Genomic DNA, 23,652 nt, shown 5'->3' with positions numbered 1-23,652 from the left:
AGGACTGGGATCAGAACAGACTCCTGGGGGACACCATTATTTACCTCTCTCCATTCTGAAAACTAACCATTTATTCCTACCCTTTGTTTTGTCTCTTTTAACCAGTTACCAATCCATGAGAGGACCTTCCTTCTTATCCCATGACTGCTTACTTTGCTTAAGAGCCTTTGGTGAGGGACCTTGTCAAAGGCTTTCTGAAAATCTAAATACACTATATCCACTGGATCCCCCTTGTTCACATGCTTGTTGACCCCTTCAAAGAATTCTAGTAGATTGGTGAGGCATGATTTCCCTTTACAAAAACCATGTTGACTCTTCCTCAACAAATTATGTTCATCTACATGTCTGACAATTTTGTCCTTTCCTATAGTTTCAACCAGTTTGCCCGGTACTAAAGTCAGGCTTACAGGCCTATAATTGCCCCTGGAGCCTTTTTAAAAAATTGGCATCACATTAGCTCTCCTCCAGTCATCTGGTACAGAAGCTGATTTAAATGATAGGTTACAGATGACAGTCGGTCAAAGAATAACTTCAGAATGCCACATCCAACCAATTCCAAAATGTCCGAGCGCATTCTTGGCACCAACAGTCAGACCCCCAGTCATCTGGGGGGAAAGTGAGGGGGAAATGTAGCACTCAGCCCCCGTTAGCACAGCCCCAGCACGCTCGTCTGCAGCTGGAGAACTGGCTGATGGCCTCATGAATGCCTTCAGCACAAGGCATAACACGCTGACACCCTCCCTGACTTCCCTCCCAGGAAGAACAAAGAGTAATGCCAGGGGAGTACACACAGCTGCAATGTGAGGGGAGAATGGGGGACCCCGGTCTGGGGTGCACAGGACCCCCACTATTTGGGGCAGAGGGAAAGAGGGCCCTATGGGGGGAAGTGGAAATGGAGAGAAGGGGGTAACGAAGGTTCATACAGAGCCTCTGCCAGGGGAGAACGGGGTGCTGGAAGGGGTGAGGAGGAGAATCGGGGGCTCTGCTGTGGGGGACACAGAACCTCTAGTGGGGGTGAGACTGGAGGACCCTGGTTTGGGGAAATGGCAGAAAGGGGGGATGGGGGTGCACACAGCCCCTGAGGTGGGGGACTGCGATGTGGGGGGAGGGGGCACCCAGAGATCCTGGGGAGGAGTCCCTGAAATGGAGGGGGCTGGGAGCATGGCACCCAGGCGTGTGGGGGGGATGGAGGGCTGCAGGGAGCCCCAGTGGTTAGAGCAGCCAGGCTGGGAGCCAGGACTCCTGGGTTCTGTTCCCAGGTCTGGTGCTCCCGCGCTGTGGGGCCTGGGGGAATGGGGCTGGGGGGAGTGGGGAGCAAGGGGAGGGAAAGCTACAGCCTGTCCCAGAGCCCCTCTGCCCCCTGCACTCTCTCTCGGGCGTCAGTGTGCGACAAGGCCCAGGCATGGCGTGAGACCGGCTGCTCCCACCTGAGCAGCAGGGGTCTGCAGGCCGGATGCAGGCCCCTCGGCAACTCCCCCCCAGGCTCCTCCCAAGGCAGTGCTCCCGGCTGCGCACAAAGGGCTCTTGTTTGCACAGAACAATCCAGCCAGATAAGCGGGGCAGGTCTGCAGATATGGAGATACGGCTGCCAAGGCTGCTGCTCACAAGCCCTGCCCGGCGCCGGGAATTACTGGCTGGCTCGGCTTAGTACGTGTGTGCCAGACAGCGCTGCAGCTCCTGCCACTCGCCGGAGTCACATTCCAGGGACTAGCCTCCACTCGCCTGCCTGAGCCTGATTAAGGCGATTATGGGGTGCGTTGTCTCCGCAGCCCCTAGCAGCACCACACCCCGTGCAGCGAGCCCTGGCCTCCCCAGCCGCCTGCCCGCAGGGCCCTGCTCCCTGGGACGGCCCCATCCCCGTTACCAGCTGGGGCAAGCATGGACAACCCCTGTCCCCGCCCAGCGGGGGGGGGAGCCAAACAAACCGGGAACAGAGGGAACGGGGAATGGCCCCCAGCCCGCACCGCACAGTGACCGCGCTCCAGGCGGGAGGGCCGGCCCATGGCGTGAGAGTCAGGGTCAGTCCCTGCGCCGTCATGGGCTCCTGTATGACCTTGGGCAGGGACCTCAGCCCAGGCCCTGCCCAAGGGTAACAGCCAGGCCTGCCGCACAGAGACATGGTGAGCAGCGATACATTCCCGGTGCTGCCTGCCAGAGACGGCGCGCATGGGCCTGTAAAGTAACTTAGAAACTCCCTGCTCCCCATGTGTCCGAATCTGCTCCCCGCCAGACCGCGCCACAGCATCACGGCTCCCCGCTCCCCGCCAGACCGCGCCACAGCATCACGGCTCCCCGCTCCCCGCCAGACCGCGCCGCGGCCTCACAGCTCCCCGCTCCCCCCCAGACCGCGCCGCGGCCTCACAGCTCCCCGCTCCCCCCCAGACTGCGCCGCGGCCTCACAGCTCCCCGCTCCCCCCCAGACTGCGCCGCGGCCACACAGCTCCCCGCTCCCCCCCAGACTGCGCCACAGCATCACGGCTCCCCGCTCCCCCCCAGACCGCGCCGCGGCCTCACAGCTCCCCGCTCCCCCCCAGACCGCGCCGCGGCCTCACAGCTCCCCGCTCCCCCCCAGACTGCGCCACAGCATCACGGCTCCCCGCTCCCCCCCAGACTGCGCCACAGCATCACGGCTCCCCGCTCCCCCCCAGACCGCGCCGCAGCCTCACAGCTCCCCGCTCCCCGCCAGACCGCGCCACAGCATCACAGCTCCCCGCTCCCCGCCAGACCGCGCCACAGCATCACGGCTCCCCGCTCTCCCCCAGACCGCGCCGCGGCCTCACAGCTCCCCGCTCCCCCCCAGATCGCGCCACAGCATCACGGCTCCCCGCTCCCCCCCAGACTGCGCCACAGCATCACGGCTCCCCGCTCCCCCCCAGACCGCGCCGCGGCCTCACAGCTCCCCGCTCCCCGCCAGACCGCGCCGCAGCATCACAGCTCTTCGCCTGCCCAAGGTCTGCTCTGTAGTTTCCTAGCCTGTCTCTAATCTCCCATCTCTGGGCATGTTCACCAAGTGGGGTGCCCAGGGCAGAGCGGCTGAGTGCCCAGCTGTGAGAAAATGGGACTGTTCTTAATGTTTTCTCTGAATACTGTGTGGGTGCCTCAGTTTCCCCTATGCAGTTCTTAAGTATCTAGGTGGTGGGATCAGGGTGTGTGATTGTTGCAGAGCCCTAGAGGGCCAGTGTGGTGGTGTCTGCACAGAGAATGGGCCGGCACTCTGTCTCCTGGCAAGATGCCAACCGAAGGTGTGGGAGAACGAAGAGATCAGGTGATCTTCTGGCCAAGGAAAGAGACAAAAGGCCAGAGGAGGGGCTGGAGGGAGTTTCAGTTTGGAGCTGGCTGGGGAAACGGGGGGAGGCCCAGAACTGGGATCTGGGCTCCCTGCCCCCAAGATGGACCTGATGAAAGAGGGGTCCTGGTCTCTGGACCTACAAGCTCTGTTTTGGACTGTGTTCCTGTCGTCTAATAAATCTTCTGTTTTATCAACTGGCTGAGAGTCACGTCTGACTGCGGAGTTGAGGTGCAGGGCCCACTGGCTTCCCCAGGACCCCGCCTGGGTGGACTCGCTGTGGGAAGCGCACGGAGGGGCATATGCTGAATGCTCCAAGGTCAGACCCAGGAGGTGAAGCCGTGTGAGCTTCTTGCCCTGAAAACAGTCTGCTCCATGGGAGAGGAGGCTCCCCAAAGTCCTGACTGGCTTCGTACGGAGCAGTTCCAGAGCATCGCCCAGTAACTCTGTGACAACTGGTGGCAGTGGTGGGATCTACTACACCCCACCGACCAAGCATCCAGCAGTAAGTGCCTGGGGAGCAGTAAAACGAAGGGGGACTGCGGCGAGCAATCCCAGGGGCGGAGGAGTCTGCAGCTTGACCCTGGGAGAGAGGTGGTGACCTGGAGAAGGGCTGGCACACTAGGGGTTCTTCCTGGAAACCATGTGGAACTGAGAGCACACGGGCCTCTGAGTCCACAACAACTTGGGAAGAGCGGAGTGATGGCCTATCACCATCTCCTCAAGAAGGACATTGTGATCCTGTGCAAAGAGAGGGTTACGCATTGGGAAGTTCACCAAAGCACAGTTAATCGTGCAGCTGGAGGACGATGACCGCTCTAAGGAGCAGATTCCTGATCCAGATGGGGCTGCAAGAGGATCTGGGAGCAGCGGGAGCCAGGCATCCCCAAGACTCCTGTCCCCAACCAGACGGGGGTCTTCACGATCGGGTTCCCCATCAGGGGATCAGAGATGGGTGGGATTGGAGCTGAGTCCGAGAGGGCTGGAGAACCGTGAGAAGGAGTGAGAGGACCGTGAGAGACAGCGAGAGCCCGAGGAAAAGCTGCAGGAGAAGCAGCGGCAGCATGGACTGGCGCTGGTGGAGCGGAGAGGCATAGGGGGCTCCCCAGGGGTGAGTGGGGATAGACCCCGGGCTGCCAGTTCCGCAGGGAGCCTCGACACTAAATTGCTGCCCCTGGTTAAGGGCGGGGGCGGGATGTGGATGCCCATCACACTGCCTTTGAGCAGGCTGGCAATTCGAACCAGGGGGACCCTGCGGAGAAGCCCCGGTATCTAGCTCCCTTGCTGGGTCCCAAGGCCATAGACGCTGTCAGCCAGATGGGTGGGATGGTGGACAGGCTCCCACTGCTGGTCCCGGCCTATATGTCAGCGTGGAGTCTCCTGGGCTCAGGCCCCTCGGACCCCCAGTGGGAGCGGAAGGTGGGGGTCAATGGGGAGACATGCCTGGGGTGGCGAGACCCTGGGACAGAGAGAACTGTTGTCAGGCCCCAGGGGGTGCAGCCACAGATGCTGAGGGGCTGTGTGACCTGGGTAAAGGTCCCACCTCTCTCCCAGGGTAAAGGTCCCTCGCCCTGCCTATGGCCCGGATCTCTGTGCAGACCCAGGAGGGGTCAGGCTGGCTGGTCATTGGGGTTCTCCAGGATATCGGCTGTGAGGTCCTGTTGGGGGGTGACTGTGTCTCTTTGGGACAGGATCCAGGCCCTGCTCCTGTAATGGCCGAGGATTTGAATTTGAATCCAGGGAACCAATTGGCTAAGGTGGAAATGGTCAGTGAAAATGCAAATGACCTGGCTGGCAGGGGGGAAGAGCTGCTAAGCTCGGGATACCTGCCTACCTGTAACCAGACCCCTGGGGCTGAGTGGGGGGACACACAGGCAGGGCAGGTCGGCTGCCAACCAGGTTTGCCTGGTCCAGAGGTGCTGCTGGGAAGTGATTCCATGGCAGGGAGGGAGCTACGGGACAGGGCTCCCCAGGAGGGGGCTGTGACCCCAGGCCCAGCCAGCGAGAGGGAGCAGGTCCCACTCCCTCCCCCAGCAGCTGAATTCCAGACCGAGCTGCAGAGGGATCCCTCCTTGGAGAAGCTGAGGGAACTTGCTGGCCACAGCGCTGCAAACCCCCTTGGGGACGGCTGCAGGGACAGAGTCCGGTGGGAGAAGGGATTCCTGTACCGGGAATGGGCTCCCCAAGGGGAAGTAGAACTGTGGGGGATCAGGAGGCAGCTGGTGGTGCCCCAGAAGTATCGCCGCAGGCTATTGTACCTGGCCCACGATGTCCCTCTCTCGGGACACCAGGGGATCCAGCGTCCCAGGCAGCAGCTGCTGCAGAACTTTTACTGGCCCGGAGTCTGTGTTGCCGTCCAGCAGAACTGCAGGTCCTGTGACCCCGGCCAGAGGGTGGGGAGGGCCCAGGATAAGGGTGAAACTCCCTTGAGACCCCTGCCCATCATAGAGGAGCCTTTCCAGCAGGTGGCTATGGACATAGTGGGGTCCCTCAGCAAGGAGACCCAGTCAGAGAAGAAATACATCTTGGTGGTGATGGATTACGCCACCCGCTAGCCAGAGGCAGTGGCTCTGTCCTCCACTGACGCAGACACCGTGGGGCTGGTCCCCAAGGACAGGTCGATCCAATTCTGAGAGGACTATCAGAAGCTTAATGCCATCATCATGTCCGATGCCTACCCCATGCCTAGGACTGGGGAGAGTCTAGACAAGCTGAGGGGGGCTCAGTACCTCTCTACTATGGATCTCAAATGCCAGGTTGAAATCTGCCTTCACCACCGCTTTGGGGCTCTTTGAGTTCCTGGTCCTGCCTTTTGACCTCAAGGGGGCGTCGGCCACCTCCCAGTGCCGGGTGGATCGGTCACTGAGAGGGATGGAGAACTTGGCCCTGCTGTGCATAGCCAGACCGGGGAGGAACAGGTGTCCCAGGTGAAGAGGGGGCTGGGCTGCCTCAAGGAGGCAGGACTGACGGTAAAAGCTGGAAAGTGTAAGGTGAGGATGGCAGAGGTGTCGTACCTGGGCCACAAGGTGGGGAGCGGCTGCCCCAGCCCAGAGCCGGCCAAGGTGGAGGTGATCAGAGATTGTCCCATTCCCCGGACTAAGCAGCAGGTCAAGGCCTTTATCAGGATGACAGGGTACTACCGGGGGTTTGTACCCCATGTTAGCCCCCTAGCTGCCCCCCCCCCCAATCCCTGAGCTATGCAAGAAGGAGAAGCCAGACGAGATGGTCTGGACCGAGCAGGGCCCGAGGGCTCTCTGTAGACTGAAGGAGACTCTAATCCAGGGCCCGGTAAATCCAGTAAACCCAGACTTTGCCAAGCCTTTTGCAGTGTTCACCGACGCCTCAGACACAGGGCAGGGCACAGTGCTGATGCAAACCGATGCTGAGGGGGGGAGACACCACATCGGGTACCTGAGCAAGAGACTGCTGCCCCGGGAGCAGAACTATGCGGCCTCAGAGAAGAAATGCCCGGCCATGGTGCAGGCCCTTAGAAAGCTGCAGCTGTATCTATTTGGGCAGCACTTTACTGTGTATACTGACCACTCTCCTCCGACGTGGCGGCGTCACATGCAAGGGGCTGAGGCCGAGCTGCTGGGGACAGAGACACCTGTTCAGAGGGTGGCCAAGGTCCAGATGGGGGCTCTTAACCAAGAGAGCCCGAATTGCAGCTCTCCAGACCAGAGTGCTGGGAAAAGACCCAATCCCAGTTTAAACCCCAGGAGTTTCTGCATAAACCTTCCCACATGCAGCCTGCAAGCGCCATCAAGCACACCAGACCTACAGGAGGGTGTAAAACTGGAAGGGCCTGGTGTAACTCCCACCAAGGAATGGGAGAGATGATGGGGCATCCATGGGAACGTTGGTGGGTTCGAACTTCCCCAGGTCACCAGCTAAAGTGACCTCGCTCAGTTCAGTCTCAAAGTGGGGAGAGATGTGACAAAGTGGGACTGTTCTTAATGTTTCCTCTAAATACTGTAGGGGTGCCTCAGTTTCCCCAATGCTTTTCTTAAGTATCAAGGTGGGGGGATCAGGGTGTGCGATTGTTGCAGAGCCCTAGAGGGCAGGTGTGATGGTGTCTGCACAGAGAATAGCCGACACCCTGTCTCCTGGTAACTAATGGCCTGGGCCCCTCCCCTGCAAGATGTCAACTGAAGATGTTGGAGAACAAAGAGATCAGGTGGCCTCCTGGCCCAGGAAAGAGACAAAGGCCAGAGGAGGGGCTTGAGAGTTTCAGTTTGGAGCTGGCTGGGGAAATGGAGGGAGGCCCAGAGCCTGGGTCTGGGCTCCCCACCCCCCAAGATGGACCTGACTGAGGGCTCCTGTTCTCTGTACCTACAAGCTCTGTTTTAGACCGTGTTCTTGTCATCTAATAAACCTCCGTTTTCCTGGCTGGCTGAGAGTCACATCTGACTGCAGAGTTGGGGTGCAGGACCCTCTGGCTTCCCCAGGACCCCGCCTGGGTGGACTCGCTGTGGGAAGCGCATGGAGAGGCATATGCTGAATGCTCCAAGGTCAGACCCAGGAGGTGAAGCCGTGTGAGCTTCTTGCCCTGGAGACAGTCTGCTCCGAGGGAGATGAGGCTCCCCAAAGTCCTGACTGGCTTTGTGGGGAGCAGTTCCAGAGCATCGCCCGGGAACACCGTGACACCAGCATCCCAGGGCCATGCCATGCGGCATACACACCTCCTCTCCAGCACACTCAGTTACACCCAGTGGCCCAGGAGCCACGCGCCTTCCCCCCGCTGGACACGTGCTCTGGGCTGTCGAAGCAGTCACGGTGTCTGAGCTCTGTCCAGCCACGCAGCAGCCCCCGGCCTAGCAGCGGTTCGTTCTCTCTAGCCCTCTCCCCAGGAGGAGCTGCGCAGCGTATGAGTGGGGCTGGGGCTTTTCTAACTAACCCCTAGGTGCCCTGCGCTGGGGGTCTAGCCCTGTGTCACGGAGTGTGGGGGGGACACAAGGCCCTACACCCCCGGCTTCCTGCAATTCACCATGACTCTCAGCCAGCCCGTAAAGCAGAAGGTTTATTTGGATGACAGGAATACAGTCCAAGACAGGTCTTGCAGGCACAGACAACAGGACCCCCTCAGTTAGGTCCATCTTGGGGTCTCAGGGCACCCCAGCCCCTTGGGAGGTCAGAGCCCCGTCTGCCTCCCAGCCATGTCACCAGCCAGCTCTGAACTTTCTCTCCAGCCTTTGTTCAGTTTCCCGGGCAAAGGTGTCACCTGGCCTCTAACCCCTTCCTGGGTTCTCATGTTCCATGCTCAGGTATTCTCTGTCCGTCAGTCTCCCATCCCCCAATGCAGACTATCCTAGCCACACTCCCCTGTCAGCATTCAAAGACCACAGTAAGAACAGTCCCAGTTCGTCACACCCTGCACGGGGCTGGGGACCTCCACCAGCAGCGTCTGCACAATCCCGTCGCTGCTCCCTGAGCTAGAACCAACAGGGAGGCCTCCCAGTGACCCCGAACCCGCCACGTGCCCTGGGCTGCTGTTCCCAAGGGGGAGGGACTTTCATCTTGTTGCTAGATTCAGCTGCCAGCCCTCGGTGTCTGCCAGACTACAGAGCCCCCATCACCAGACACCTCCTCCCACACCACAATCGAGTCACCTCTGGGCCGTGACCTGGACAAACCAATGAGTGAGTCACTAGACTCGGACTCTCAATCAGCGTTTCCAGGCCTTGACTCCTCCTTGGGGCTCTTTTCTGAACCTTTCCAGTGCGTCCAATGACCTTTGCTGAGCGTAGCCCCAGGGCTGGTCTCACTGGAGTAGCCCACACAGGCAATTCCACCTCCGGCCACTCCTGGCGTCAGCCCTGCTCACCCTCCCAGGAGCCCCTCTGGGCTACATGCCGCACGGGCCTGTGTTCGGCTGCTTTCCCCACGACCCCCAGGTCCTTCCCCGAGCCACTGCTCCCCAGGATACAGCCCCAGCTGGGGAGCACGACCCCCACCCTGGCCCCCGCAGTTAGCCGGATTAAAGCACATTAAAACATCTGCCAAGGATGGTCTAGAGCAGGGGTTGGCAGTGGTGTGCCAAGTCTTCATTTATTCACTCTGATTTAAGGTTCCCCGTGCCAGTCATACATTTTAACGTTTTCAGAAGGTCTCTTTCTATAAGTCTATAATACATAACTAAACTATTGTTGTATGTAAAGTAAATAAGGTTTTTAAAATGTTTAAGAAGCTTCATTTAAAATTAAATTAAAATGCAGAGCCCCTCGGACCGGTGGCAAGGACCCAAGCAGTGTGAGTGCCACTGAAAATCAGCTCGCGTGCCGCCTTCAGCACGTGTGCCATAGGTTGCCTACCCCTGGTCTAGAGAATACTTAGTCCTGCCCCGCGTGCAGGGGACTGGATTACGTGACCTTTCGAGGTCCTTCCCAGCCCTACGACTCTGTGATTCTATGATCTCGTTCACAATATCTTTATGAAGGCTGTGTGTGCCTCAGTTTCCCCACATGCTGCACTGTTACCTGGGGAGGGGGAAGGCCTGTCTGCTCTCAGGGCAGGCTGGGAGTCGCTAGCTGCCGGGGCCCTAATCTCATAGCAGTGCAGCATGAGAGGACAAGGGCAAATCCAATGGCCAGGACCTGGACACCCAGCAACCCAAGCTCCAGAGAGATCTGGACCCCCTGAGCTACAGCCCCCAGCTCGGGATCACAGGACAGGGACGGGGGTTACGTGGGGCTGCGGGAACCAATTGGGGCCCATGTGGGAACTGACCAAGGAGGCCGCACAGACAGACAGAGCCGGACCCCAGGGTTCCCCACAGCCGGGCTGGGCTCAGGGCTGGCCAGGACGGACCCTGCTTCACCCTTCATTGCCTCGGGCTGCCCTAAGGCCCCTAGGCCGGGCGCCCGCTAACAACTGAACCCGGCTGTGCCCGCGCTGGCAGTGTCCCTGCCGGGGCTGGGCGAGGGGCCCTGATCCCTGCGAGCGGCCGAGTCTCCCGCAGGGGTGTCTCCGGGGGACTCGCTGCGTGGAGCTCGGGGGGGGGGGGGAGCTGCAGGCGCAAGGGCCAGTCTAGGGGGCGGTGAGGCCGGATGGCTCATGCTGGAGGCAAAGCGGGACCCCCGGGGGGCTGGCCCAGTGAAGGGGCCTCCCAGAGACCGTCCCAAAGCTGGGGGTGCAGCCCTGACCCTGTGGATCTGTGACAGAGCCCCTCTTCCCCAGCAATGCCGGGTGCTCTGGGGAACTGACCCCACTCAAAACGCCCCCGTGGAGAATGGTTCCCCATTTACAGCTTTTTTAGAGATGGCGGATGGGAATGCGCCCGGCATGGGGAGCGGAAGGCGGGGAGCTCTGGGATGGTCCATGGGTCCTGTGGGGTTCACTCCGTGCGCTTGGACTGGCCCAGAGCAGCTTTCCCCTGCACTGGACACCGCTGCACCCCCAGAGCCGAGCTGCCGACTGCAGTCTTCAGCCCCGAGCTTTGGGCTCTTTTAGCCATCCCTGGCCCAGGTCACTAAGGTCAGAGACCACGACAGGGGCAGGCTGGGTTAGGGCTAGGGTCCAGAGGGACCTAGACAAATTGGAGGATTGGGCCAAAAGAAATCTGATGAGGTTCAACAAGGACAAGTGCAGAGTCCTGCACTTAGGATGGAAGAATCCCATGCACCACTACAGACTAGGGACCGAAAGGCTAGGAAGCAGTTCTGCAGAAAAGGACCTAGGTGTCACAGTGGACGAGAAGCTGAATATGAGTTGACAGTGTGCCCTTGTTGCCAAGAAGGCTAACGGCATTTTGGGCTGTATAAGTAGGGGCATTGCCAGCAGATCGAGGAACGTGATCATTCCCCTTTATTCGGTATTGGACTGTGTCCAGATGAGTACGCGTTACTACAAGAAGGATGTGGAAAAATTGGAAAGAGTCCAGCGGAGGGTAACAAAAATGATTAGGGGACTGGAGCACATGACTTACGAGGAGAGGCTGAGGGAACTGGGATTGTTTAGTCTCCAGAAGAGAAGAATGAGGGGGGGATTTGATAGCAGCCTTCAACTACCTGAAGGGGGATCCAAAGAGGATGGATCTAGACTGTTCTCAGTGGTGGCAGATGACAGAACAAGGAGCAATGGTCTCAAGTTGCAGTGGGGGAGGTCTAGGTTGGATATTCAGAAACACTTTTTCACTAGGAGGGTGGTGAAGCACTGGAATGGGTTCCCTAGGGAGGTGGTGGAATCTCCTTCCTTAAAAACCTCTAAGGTCAGGCTTGACAAAGCCCTGGCTGGGATGATTTAGTTGGGAATTGGTCCTGCTTTGAGCAGGGGGTTGGACCAGATACCTCCTGAGATCTCTTCCAACCCTGATATTCTATGACTGAGACCACGGCAGCGCCTTACCCTGGGCCCTGCCCCTCCCTCGGGCAGCACAGCCGTGTCCCAGGGCCGACAGTGCTGGGTACAGGAGTAGCCGAGTCTGCCTCTCTCCACTGCCAGCAGCAGATCCCCATCACAGCCAGTCGGGCGGTTTCTGTCCCACGCCCTGGTCTCAATCCGGGTTGTCCCAGGCCCATGGTTTCCTAGCTGTCTTGGGCTCCCAGCTAGGAGCTGCTCAGGATTGTCATTGGGCTGCGTTTGCTCCTTCATCCCACCCAGGTCCCCGAGGGCATCCCTGGACCCTCGTCCTGGTGGACTGCCACAAGCTCGTACCGTCTCCTCCATGGCAGATCCCCAGGGAGCGGCCCCTTGGCCTGCAGGGCCTGCCAGGATGACAAGCGGTCCCTGCAGCTGAGCCCAGCAAGGCTGAGCAGGCAGCGGAGGGGGAATGACAGACATCCTGGCTACTTCTGCGCCGGGGCGCTGGCTGAGGCAGAGCTCTGGGCAACACTAGCCCCATCATGGCATCCGGCAGTGCCCAAAACTCCTCCCATGTTGGGGGTCTCTGGACGCATCCCGGCCATCCGCACGGCCTCCACAAGGATCTCCCTGGTCCGCCGGGGGCCAGCAGCCTGCCTCCCACCTGTGCCTGGGACATGCCTGTGATCAGCGCGCTCTGGGGGAGCCAGCAACGAGCTGCTGGCTGTGGCGAGCAGCAGGAGCCCATCTCTCCCCCTGCCTAGAGCCCAGCGCAGGACACCCCTCAGCACAGCTCTCTGCCCCGTGCCCAGCAGCAGGCAAGGAGCAGAGCTGGAAAGGAACCACCACCAGGATACGATACCGCCTGCGTCTGCAGCTCACAGGACAGGCTCAGAGACGGGCGGGGAGCACTCGAGCCTGCCGGAGCAGGGACTGCTCAGCATGGCTGGATACAGATGGGCCAGCGAAGGTGGACCGCGGGCTCCCGTTTGCCCTCTCACAACACAAGGACAAGGGACCCTGCCAGACTGAAAGGCAGCACATTGAAAACGGATCCCACAGCAGCCAATTAACCTGTGGAACTCACTGGCACAGGCCCCAGCTAGCCAGGTGCTTACGTGGTCCCTATCCCATGCTCAGCGGGAACTGACGGACAGGCCGGCAGACCCCATGCAGCGCACTGGAGCCTGCCAGGAAGACATGGGTCCCAAGCAGAGGCTGCGGGTTCCACCCGACTGCACTAGCAGCAGCCCCCCCCGACCCTCCACATGCCCACAGCTCCGCCAGCCTTGGGGGGCAGAGCCCCAGGAGGCAGCTGCTTTGCCTCACTGCCAGCATGGCCCGGGCTCAAGGCTCTGCTCACCCTCGGCGGGTGCCAGCGAAAAGGAGGAATTCAGCCGTAACAGGCACTAATCCCCACGGCTGCTTTTCATCCAGCACATTCCTCACAGGCTCTAATGTTCCACAGTTAAAGAGCCACCAGGAACCGGCCCAGGCAGGACGAGGCCCCAGCCCCTCCCGGTTGCCCTCGAACACAGCACCCTGGGGAGGGAGGGAGGCACGGCCTGCCCCCTCCCCTGCCCCCAAAGCTCAGGTTTCGCTCGCCGGTCCCGTCCCAGGAGAGCTGCGCTGACGTGCGGGCCACAGTGAGCTCACACCCCCAAGCGGAGGGGCAGAACCCCTCAGCCCAGTGCTGGCCTGACGCTCCCCACCCCGAGGAGGCTACCAGCAGGCATTAGCACTGGCACCCAGGCGCCCCAGCCATGGGCCAGGCCCCAGCATGGCCCAGAGAGGGGACGGCCTGCTCTGACCTCCCACCCTGCCTCGGCACCCAGGGCCTGTGAGGAGTCCCAGGAGACATGCAGCCCTTCCCCCTGCACTGAGATGTACTCACTCCCTTCCCGACCCATGGGCACCTGCCAGCCCCCCAGCTCCTGCCCCACCCCACTGGCACTTTCCAATCCCCAGGCCCTGAATACCAAACGGGAGAGGTTTGCTGCTCTCTGGAGAGGCCTTTGACTCAGTCCTGCTTCCACCGCTGAGCCCGGGGCAGAGCGGGGGGAAATCCCGACCCAGCCCAGCGCTCACCGGCGCAGCGTGGGACAAAGGCTCTGAACCGCGGGAGCAGCCGGCCCCTGCCCACCTCTCTCCTCCCCAGCGGGAAGGCACCTTGCAATGCACATCTATGGAAATCAGCCCCGGCAGCGCTCACCACAACACAACCCGAGCCCTGACCAGAGACCAGGTGCAGTCAGGAGACACGCCCCCCCGCCCCAGAACCAGCAGCAGGAGGCCCCCGCCAACAGCTGGAAAGGTGCAACCCAAGGCAGCTGTCGGGGGTGCCCCAGAGGCAGGGCTGGGATCTGATGGGGCCGCACTAGGTCTGCCAGCAAGAAGGGGGCGAGGAACCCCATTCCCCAAGCTCAGCTGGGGCAGAGAGTCAACGAGGTCCAGAGCCTTCCTGCTGCCCAGAGCACCCGGGAGCTCCCACCCTCGGCAGAGAGGCCCTGGCATCCCCGGACTCCAGCGGAGCGCCGAATGCTGGGAGACGGCGCTGCAGGCCACCCCCATTTCTACAGCCAGCTGGGGCCCCACTCCACAGGCTGGCTTCCTCCCCCAGCGCCCCACACAGCTTGGCCCCTGCCAGGCGAGCGGAGGGCCCTGCCCCTCCCAGCCCACACGGCCTCGCCCAGCCTTTGGGTCTCGTGCTCTGTCCTGGGATGCCAGGCTCTGCGCATGTCTCAGGCCCAGCAGGGCCCCTGCCTGCAAACCAACCCCTTCTGCCCAGTCACAGCCAGGCCAGGGAGCTCTGTCTTCCCTCCCATGTCCATGGTGAGAATTGAGGCGTCTCCAGACAGGGCAAGCCTGGCCCATGAGCCCACCTGCTCAGCACCCCCTGCCAGCCCCCAGCAGCCTCCCCAGACCGTCCTGTGTCCGACAGAGATCTCAACACTGTGACTCCAGCAGCACCATTCCAACATCCCTGCCCCTCCGCAAAGCAACCCCGCTCCACAAGACCGAGTGCAAAGCCGGCACGCCCAGGGGGGCGCGAGGGGCCTGCAGAACGGCTGGCCTGAAGCACAGAGGGAGGCAACATAGGCTGCAGAGCACCTGGGCACAATGCAGCGTTCCCAGGGTGCTGGCAGAGGTCCATGCCAGGCAGACGGCTAGCAGGTGAGTGGGGGCGGCTAGCACTGCTCTGTCTCTGGACCTACTAGCTACAGTGGGCTGGGCGGTCTGGCCCTTGGGCAGCGAGACATCCCCTGAGGGCCTGCGGGAGGGAGGGAGGCTGCGGGAGCCCATGCGGCAGGTGACAGAGGGTTTCTGATCACCCTGTTGCCAGGCCTCATGCCCAGCCTGTCACCACCTCCCGTCACTCTCGGCTCGTCCCAGGGCCAGGGGAGGTACCACACCAGGAGCCGGTAGCCGTTACCTGGCACCGCAGGGCGTGAAGTCAGTGGGGAAACCCGCCCAGGGAGCAGCATAGTCTGGACCCTCTCCAGCCCCCACCAGTGTCTCCGCCCCCAGCACAGGGACCCCAGAGTCCAGCTCCGAGACCCCTGAGCTCTGGTGGGCACCTTGCCCCCTGCCAGACACTTCTCCCCAGCAGCGGCTGAGCCCCAAAGAATGCCAGCCCGGAGGGGAGGCCCATGGAGGCTGCCGGCCGCAGCAAGTGCAGCTTGGTTCCAGCTGGAGCACTGCAAGCTGGGAGCTGTAGTTCTCACGTGCCTGGCCATAGGGCCCAGCTGGACCACGTCTGGCCCTGGGTTCACACAGTGGCCTGCTCTGACCAGAGTAACTGGCCCCAACCAGCCTCCTTCCCCCAGGCAGAGCGGGGGGTCGTGCAATAGCTCCCTGCTACACGCCCCCTCTCCACCTCACCTGGTGACCGCCCCCTCCCCCGGGACGCGGCGCACCCCTCCCCACATTCCCCCTCCCCGGCGCACCCGTCTGCTAAGTGAGACCGGGGCCCAGGCGCGAGGGAGTCCCTAGTCCAGCTCTGGTGGCACAGCCTGGCTCCGGTGCCCCGGCTCCGCTGGCACGCACAGAGCTGCAGCAAATCGCACGGGCAGCGGCCCCAGCACAGCTCCCAGTGCCCTCCTCTTCCCCCACAACCGGAGAGGCGCCAAGCCCCCGCAGGGCAGGGGAGCACCTGCACCCCACTCACCCCACAGCATGGCCTCCCGCGCAGGGATCCCGGGCACCCAGCCTCACAGGCTTTGCTTCTCAGCAAGTTGCTTCTTGCTTAATGCAGAGGCTGCTGGGGCGTCTGCCCACCTCCGGGAGAGCCCTGGAAGGAGGAGCAGGCGACACAGCTGGGCAGCCGGGGGCCCCTCAGCCAGGAGTGGGAGCTGCCATCCCACCCCACAGGCCGGGACTGCTGCTGCCCGTTTGCTGGGGCAGAGCTAGCTCTGCCGGCCCAGCCCAGTGCCAACGCTGGACCTGGGTGCAAGGGCGCCACCTCTCCGTCCTGTCCCAGCGAGCGCTGCCCAGCGGCTCCGAACCCGCACGCCTGCCTCACGCTGGAGGCTTTTATACTCGTGTGAAAGGGAAAAGCAGCCGCGGCCAGACTTTGTTTCAGCAAGTCTGTAACAGGCGCGTTCCCCAAACAAGGCTGCCGGTGCCAAGTCTCTGTAACTGCTCCTCCGAGCCCGGCGGCTGCAGCGAGCCCACCCGCTGGGCACAGCCAGCCTGCGCTGGGCGGGGAGCCTGGCTCGCAGCACAAAGGAGGCCAATGTCCAGCACTGGCTGCAGAGCGGGGGTGGGAGAGAGGAGGAAAAGGAGCAGCAGAGGAGTGAATGTAACCACTTCACCTGGGTCCGAGGGGGAGGCGCTCAGCTACCCTGGCAAGGGGGCCATGAGTCAGGGCAATGGGGCGAGATTAGGGAGGGGCTGGGGATCCGGCCCGAGCGCACCCAGCGCTGGCAGGCGGGAGGAGAGGCTGGATCAGGCCCCACAGGGGGGCTGGGGAGCTGGCCAAGTGCACCCAGTGTGGGAGGCAGGGCCAGCTCTGGCCCTGCAGGAATTCCACAGGAGCCGAACGCAGAACCTGGGGAATCTCGCCAAGTGCCAGGCCTGGAAAGGCAGCAGCAGCTTCTCGGAGAATGCTCACTGGCCAAAAGGGCGCCGGAGCAGGACTCCAGACTGGGTCAACCTGCCTTCCATCTCCCCTGTGAGAGGGCCCTTGCCAGAGCAGGTCCCACTGCCCAGACACTCTGCCCCACAGGACTCTTTCCAATTTTTCCACATCCTTCTTGTAGTGTGGGGCTCAAAACTGGACACAGTATTCCAGATGAGGCCTCACCAATGTCGAATAGAGGGGAACGATCACGTCCCTCGATCTGCTGGCAATGCCCCTACTTATACAGCCCAATATGCTGTTAGCCTTCTTGGCAACAAGAGCACACTGTTGACTCATCTCCAGCTTCTCGTCCACTGTAACCCCTAGGTCCTTTTCTGCAGAACTGCTACCTAGCCATTCGGTCCCTAGTCTGTAAGAGTGCATGGGATTCTTCCGTCCTAAGTGCAGGACTCTGCACTTGTCCTTGAATCTCAGCAGATTTATTTTGTCTACTGGACCCTATCCCTGCTCCCCCGCCAGGAGAGCTGTACAGGAATCCGCATGTTGCCACAGGAGTCCCCCCCGCTGGCCTGTTCAGTATCTGATACAACATCCTGCAGCAGGAAGTTGCACAGGTAGCTGGAATCGCAGGCAGGTCTGAGTCTCCAAGCTTGGGCTTTTGCAATTCCCTTCCCATGCTGCACCGACAAAGCGCTGGGCCTTCCCACCCGCCAAGGGAGCACCGCATCCATCCAGCGTGCAGCTACGCTCCCCCAGAGCAGTGCCAACGAGTCACACAGCCATGACTGGTGAGGAAACTGCATCCCGTCCGGGTGCACAAGGACCAAGCCCCAGTGACACACGGATCTGTCACCTGCCAGATGGACTCGGCCGTGTTGCCTGGCTAAGTGTCAAGTGGCCATCTCGGGAAACTCCAATGAGTACAGAGCGTGCAGCTCAGCTGGCGAGCTGCCACTGGCTACCAGCACATCGCACCCAGCCTCCATTCGCTGCACTTGTGCCCCCCAGAATAGCAAGTCCAGGCGTCGATCCTCATCCTCCAGGTTATCTGAAAGGGTCCACAGCTCGGCTCTGTCCAGCGCCTGGGCAAGGGACGGAGCTTGCTCAGGGGCCAGGCCCAGCCTGGAGCAAACCCCACAGGACCAACAGACCAACCTAGAGCTCCCCACCTTCCGCTTCCCATGCCGGGTGCACTCCTCCGACCTGCCGTCTCTCCTACACAGAGAGCACAGGGTACAAGCAGCCTCCCCCCTACGTCCATACTTACAGGAGGGGGGGGTATCGCAGGAAGCCGGGACCCTGGAGGTCCGGAGGCACAGGCTGCTGCCCTGTGGCCTTCCCGGGATTGGCTGCGGGAGCTTGATGGAGTTTGCGTAACAAGAAGTTTGGGGGGACGATCCCAGGCTTTAAGGAACTACCTGGGGAACCAAGGTTTGATGGGGGCTCTTCCCTCGAGCAGAGCTGGCCAAGCTCCAGGTCGGAGAGAAGGCGAGCATTTCTAACAGGGAGGGAAGGGAGCCACTCACCAAAGCTGCAGACGAGCCTCTGTTGCTGGCAATGTTGAAATCAGGCTTGGCTGGTTTTCTAAAAGCCCTGCTCTAGTCCAGCCGGGAATGAATGCAGGCTAGCCCTGGGGCCAAGGTCAGGATCACAGGCCCCAGAACCGCTGGTCCCCTCGGGGTGGGGGAGAGACGGAGGACAAGCTGCCCACGGCAGACCCCCTGGTGCGGAGAGCTGTGTACAGATGTGAACAGCTCGGGGCACAGAAAGCGCTGCAGCCTTCCGGCCCGAACCATCCGCTTAGGAACCCCAGCGAAGGGGCACAAGGATGGCCCGCGGGTGGGGGCTGCTGTATTTTCTGTGTCAGTCAGTCCAGAGCTCCTGGGCACCAGGCGCTCGCAGCCCCAGCCTGGCACTGCTGAGCCGGTGCAGTTTGCTCTACGTCCCATATGGGAAGCCCCCAGAGGAGCTCTTGGCGCCGACGCCACGAGGGCCCCGGAGAGCTGGCACTGGCAGTAACAGCACGGGCTCCGCTCCTCGCCATGGGAAGGGCTGCCCGGCCCAGCGCTGGGGAACCCTCCTCCCCTCTTCGCCCAAACGCCAGGGACTCCAGAGTTCTCAAGCCCAATCCCATGCTGGGATCCAGGGACCAGAGCCGAGTGCAGAGTCCCAGGGAGTTTCTCCAGAGCCCCCCAGAGGGGCTGTCCCCTCTCAGTCCCGGAGCAGAGGTCTCTGTGTGCAGCCTCACCCTCCACGGGGCTCCAGCCCCTCCTGCGGCCACCTCGCCTGATCTGCTGCCCCCAGCCGCTCCCCCTCCTATTCACGCCTTCCCCTGTGAATCGTCACCACAAGACTTGCTTCCTCCCTGCCCAAACTGTCCAGCCAAGGGGCCTCCTGGTGAACCCAGCAAGACCCTGCCGGTCCCCCTGCAGCCCGTGTCAGCGGGCGGGGTGTCCTCATGGAGAGACCCCCAGGCCGCCCCACCCCTTCGGGTAGCTGCAGCAAAGGCACTGGCAGCTGCTCCCTGCTCTAGCCGCCACCCCTCATGGCTAGAGGGTCCCCAGCCCAGCAGGGAAGGACTCGGAAGGTTAACAGCACCCAGCCTCGCAGCAGGCCTTGGAGGGTAGGAGGCAGAGCGGAGCAGCCTAGCTGGGCACCCATCCCCTACAGAACGAGGCAGCCCAGCTGGGAATGGGGACAGTGCGAGGTAGGGCCCTGACAGGTGTGACTCACCAGCCCCCCAGGGCAGCGCACGCCTGGGCCAGCGCCCATCTGCCTAGCTCAGGGGCCAAGAGCCGCGACAGCCGCAGACCCAAGGACATGCCTGGGCTGCAGTTCCACTGCCCGGGGGACCTAAGCTAAGCTGGGTGGGGTCCGTCTGCACCCACCCCATTGGACTGCAGCAGGGACAGAGCAGAGACGGGCGCCCCTCGAGGGAGCCATCCAAGCACCTGTGCCCTGGAGCAGGGGGATTGCCAACTTGCTTCCCGTGGCGCCCGCCCAGGCAGAAGCCGCGACTGAAGGAAACGGATTGAGGTGCCACCCAGAGGGCTGTGCCGGGAGCTGCTCCGGCCCAGCGGCAGGGCGGAGACTGACAGGTGCCAGCCAGGGCGGATCGTTAGGGCAATGAAATCCCTCTGCCTTTGGCAGCCTGCTTGAAGCACTCCAGTGACCCCGAAGAGCCTGAAAGGGGGCTTGTGACGGAGCAGGGAGCAGGGCAGATTTGACCTGGGAATGTTGCAGGGGGGTTGCAGTGGGGATGTGGGACTTCCCTTGAAGGAAGCTACCTGAGCTGTAACCTGAGCCAGGAACGGGGGTGGGGAGAATTAACACCTTCTGCCCGGGAGACTGAACAAAGGAGAGGAGCAGCGGGAGGGGCTGGGAGTTTAGTTTCGGTTGGGGCTGGGTGGTGCAACGCAGGGAACCCCAAGCTGGGGTCCAAGCTCCCTGAACCTCCCCGAGGGACCTAATTGAGGGGGTCTGGTCGTACCTACACGCTCTGCTTGAGACTGTGTTCCTGTCCTTAAATAAACCTTCTGCTTTACTGGCTGGCTGAGAGTCACAGTGAATCTCGGGAAGAGGGGTGCAGGGCCCTAACTCCCCCACAATCCGCAACAACTGGTGGCAGCGGTGGGATCTACTGCACCCCGTGGACGGCGCTTCCTGCAGTAAGTGACTGGGGAGCAGTAAAACGAAGGGGGATTGACGGGGACCAGGCGCGCTGAAGAGTGAGAGAGAGACGGTTATTACCCCTGGGAGTGTGTGACCAGCGAGAAGGACTTTTGCAGTAACAGGGTCCCCCGAGGGGATCGCAGCGAGTGGTCCCAGGGGCGGAGGAGTCTGCAGCTCGACCCTGGCAGAGAGGTGGTGACCTCGAGAAGGGCTGGCACACTAGGGGGCCCCCTGGGAACTGTGGGGAGCTGTGAGCACACAGGCCGGTGAGTGGCCAGCAGGAAGATGTATGCCAAGCGGCTTAAGAGCGACCTGGTGGAGCTGTGCAAGCGGAGGCAGCTGCGCATTGGGAGGCTCACCAAAGAACAGCTCATTGCCCAGCTGGAGGCAGAAGATCGCGCGAATGAACTGATCCCTGTGTCTCAGGGAAGCAGCCTGGCAAATGCAGCGCAGGCCCCAGTGTCTGTCCCAGCTGGGAGTGGTCAGCCGGCTGCTGAGGGCGTCCCGAGACCCCTCCTTCCTATGCCTAGGGGAAGGGTGGGGAGGAGCCCAGCAAATACCGAAGGCGCCGTGGCCCCCCCGGCCAGCAGGGGGTCCCCCCGGCGAAGCTCGCCGGCCAGCAGAGGATCCTCCCGGCGACGTTCGGCATCCGGGGAGCGGAATTGGCTGGAATGGGAGAAAGAGCTAAAACTGAGAGAGCTGGAGGATCGTGAACAACAGAGACAGCATGAACGGGAGGAGAAAGAGAGACAGAGACAGCATGAACGGGAGGAGAAAGAGAGACAGAGACAGGAGAATGAGAGACAGCGTCAGCATGACCTGGAACTGGCGAGATTGAAGGGCAGCGAACCCCCGGCTGCGGTGAGTGAGGGAGGACCCAGGACTGCACGGAGCTTTGATAAGTGCATCATGGCCCCATACAAGGAGGGGGAGGACATGGATGACTTCCTGGAGGCCTTTGAGACGGCCTGCGAGCTGCACCGGGTGGATCCCGCGGACAGACTCCGGGTCCTTACCCCCTTACTGGACCCCAAATCCGTGGCATTGTACCGCCAACTGGGAGAGGCAGAGAAAGGGGACTACGAACTATTCAAAAAGGCCCTGCTACGAGAGTTTGGGCTGACTCCTGAGATGTACCGGGAAAGGTTCCGGAGTCAAGATAAAACCCCTGAGATCTCATATCTGCAACTAGCCGTCCGCATGGAAAGATACGCCAGCAAGTGGGCTGGTGGGGCCCAGACGAAGGAGGACCTGATTAAACTGCTGGTACTGGAGCAACTGTATGAGCGGTGCCCATCCGACCTGAGGCTGTGGTTGGTGGACAGAAAGCCAGAGAACCCGCGACACGCCGGGCAGCTGGCTGATGAGTTTGTAAAGAGCCGGTCAGGGGGTGGCAGGGAGGAGCCCCAAAGGAACAGGCCCGCCGCGATGCAGAGAGAGAGTCACCCTGGGACCTCCCAAAGGGGGAATATGGGGAATCCCCTCCCACGGGGAAGGCCCAGCATCAGGGACAACCGACCGGCTCGAGGGGACCCACGGGACCTGAGCTGCTATTACTGCGGCCGAAGAGGCCACGTTCGGGCCCAGTGCCCCAAGCTCAAGGACAGACTGAGCAGACCGAACCCGCACCGGGTTAACTTGGTAGAGGCCCAGACGGACGAGGGGCCGGCTTCCCACGCAAGAGGGGCTGGCAGCTTATCAACTGCTCAAGAGAGAGAAGGGCCCCCGGCCAGCTTCTCTGGGGGGCCAGATGCTCCGGATTCAAAGTTCTCCGTTTACAGGGTTGGCGCGGGGCTGTCCCTGCGGAGCGAGTGCCTTGTTCCCCTGGAGGTGGATGGGAAGAAAGTTTATGGATACTGGGACACGGGCGCAGAGGTGACACTGGCCCGGCCCGAGGTGGTGGCCCCAGATCGGGTGGTGCCCAACACCTTCCTGACCCTGACCGGGGTGGGCGGGACCCCATTCAAGGTTCCCGTAGCGAGGGTACACCTGAAATGGGGGGCCAAGGAGGGCCCCAAGGACGTGGGAGTGCACCACCATTTGCCCACTGAGGTGTTGATGGGGGGGGACCTAGAGTACTGGCCAAGCAGCCCCCAGACCGCCTTAGTCGTGACCCGTAGCCAGAGCCGGCGAGGGGCACTACGCCCTGACCTTGGGAAGGATGTCCCACCGGAGGCACCGAACCCTTCCCGGGTGGGGAGGGAACACCCAAGGACAGGCCACGGGGTGGCTGGGGCTTCCGACCCAGCCGACGAGAGGGAGCAGGTCCCCATCCCTTCCCCAGCCGCCGAGTTCCAGGCCGAGTTGCAGAAGGACCCCTCCCTGCGGAAGCTAAGGGGCCTGGCTGACCTCAGTGTGGTACAGACCATGAGGAGAGGATGCAAGGAGAGGTTCCTGTGGGAGAAGGGGTTCCTGTACCGAGAGTGGGCTCCCCCGGGGGAAGTGGAGTCGTGGGGGATCAGGAGGCAGCTGGTGGTTCCCCAGAAGTTTCGCCACAAGCTACTGTACCTGGCCCATGACATCCCTCTCGCAGGGCACCAGGGGATCCGGCGCACCAGGCAGAGGCTGCTACAGAACTTTTACTGGCCCGGGGTCTTCACCAACGTCCGGCAGTACTGCCGATCCTGTGACCCCTGCCAGAGGGTGGGGAAGGCCCGGGACAAGGGGAAGGCAGCATTGAGACCTTTGCCCATCATAGAGGAGCCTTTCCAGAAGGTGGCCATGGACATAGTGGGACCTCTCAGCAAGACGACCCGGTCTGGGAAGAAATACATCCTGGTGGTGGTAGATTTCGCCACCCGCTACCCCGAGGCAGTGCCCTTATCGTCCATTGAAGCAGACACTGTGGCGGATGCGCTGCTGACCATTTTCAGCCGAGTGGGGTTCCCCAAGGAAGTCTTGACGGACCAAGGGTCCAACTTCATGTCGGCCCTACTCCGGTGCTTGTGGGAGAGATGTGGGGTCCGGCACAACTGGGCCTCAGCATATCACCCCCAATCCAACGGGCTGGTGGAAAGGTTCAATGGGACGCTAAAAATGATGCTGAAAACATTTATGAATCAGCACCCGCAGGACTGGGACAAGTACTTACCTCACCTGCTGTTTGCGTACAGGGAGGTACCCCAGGAGTCTACCGGGTTTTCGCCTTTCGAACTGCTATATGGAAGGCGGGTAAGGGGGCCCCTGGACCTGATGAGAGACGAATGGGAGGGGAAGGCCACTCCTGACGGAGAGTCGGTGGTGGAGTATGTCCTGACCTTCCGGGAACGACTTGCCGAGCTCATGGGCCTGGCCAGGGAGAATCTGGCCAGAG

At 61.7% G+C, this 23,652-nt stretch overlaps 1 protein-coding gene across 3 annotated transcripts in view; it reads right to left on the bottom strand.

The window, feature by feature from the left end:
- SLC4A2 (solute carrier family 4 member 2) overlaps positions 1-23,652 on the bottom strand; it is an 82,680-nt gene that overhangs the window by 49,994 nt on the left and 9,034 nt on the right. Inside the window, exon 1 of one of the 3 annotated variants that reach the window (XM_054016974.1) lies at positions 15,753-15,989. The exons of the other annotated variants lie outside the window; for them this stretch is intronic. The gene's annotated coding sequence lies outside the window, so the exon portion shown is untranslated. Of the gene's footprint in view, positions 1-15,752; positions 15,990-23,652 lie in introns of those variants that run through there. 3 annotated transcript variants of the gene reach the window in all.

This window comes from Malaclemys terrapin, chromosome 2, assembly GCF_027887155.1.
Source record: "Malaclemys terrapin pileata isolate rMalTer1 chromosome 2, rMalTer1.hap1, whole genome shotgun sequence".
NCBI classification, from domain to species: domain Eukaryota; kingdom Metazoa; phylum Chordata; order Testudines; family Emydidae; genus Malaclemys; species Malaclemys terrapin.
Note: the sequence above shows the minus strand (reverse complement) of the source record. Positions and strands in the feature narration are given on the sequence as shown.